Source organism: Mandrillus leucophaeus, unplaced genomic scaffold (assembly GCF_000951045.1).
Source record: "Mandrillus leucophaeus isolate KB7577 unplaced genomic scaffold, Mleu.le_1.0 Scaffold197, whole genome shotgun sequence".
Taxonomy (NCBI): Eukaryota; Metazoa; Chordata; class Mammalia; order Primates; family Cercopithecidae; genus Mandrillus; species Mandrillus leucophaeus.
The window spans coordinates 613038-613670 of NW_012101998.1; the positions used below are offsets into that span (position 1 = coordinate 613038).

Consider the following 633-nt stretch of genomic DNA (forward strand, 5'->3'; position numbering starts at 1 on the left):
ACTTGGGAGGCTGAGGCAGGAGAACGGCGTGAATCTAGGAAGCAGAACTTGTAGTGAGCCAAGATCGTGCCACTGCACTCCAGCCTGAGTGACAGAGCGAGACTCCTTCTCAAAAAACAAACAAACAAAAAACAAATAGCAAACATGAAGTTGTGTGCCCGAGTGAAGCCCTAGCAAAGGAATCAAAGAGCAAACTGTTACATGTAGGTCAGCAACTGTTGGTGTGCTCCATGGGGAATTTACCATCAGGGCACACTTGGGCCCCCACTGCGCCACCATCAGTGCTGGCCTCCCTGCCCAGGGGAAGGACTCCATGTTCCTCTCCCAGGCGGATCCTCCCTCCTCATGCCACTTGTCCTCCCCACCTCCCATTTACTTATGTGCATCAACACAAAGCTGTCCATGGACTCTCTCCTTTGTTCTGGAGTTATCATTCTGGGAATAAAAAGGAGAGTGGATAGACCATGCACAGTGTGTGGGATGGAAAGTGCCAGAGAATTCAGGTGTCTGTGAGGCTGGAGGAAGCCTCCTCTTTGGGGGCGAGGACACTGGCTCAGTCTGTGCTGCGTCCAGCCTCAGGGCCAGCTGGGAGCAGGTGTCATTTGCTCTTCATCCCACTCTAAATAGGCAGGT

General features: G+C 52.6%; 1 protein-coding gene across 1 annotated transcript in view; it reads right to left on the minus strand.

The window, feature by feature from the left end:
• The window catches only part of LOC105538691 (heterogeneous nuclear ribonucleoprotein A3-like), a 28758-nt gene that overhangs the window by 2831 nt on the left and 25294 nt on the right, over positions 1-633 (minus strand).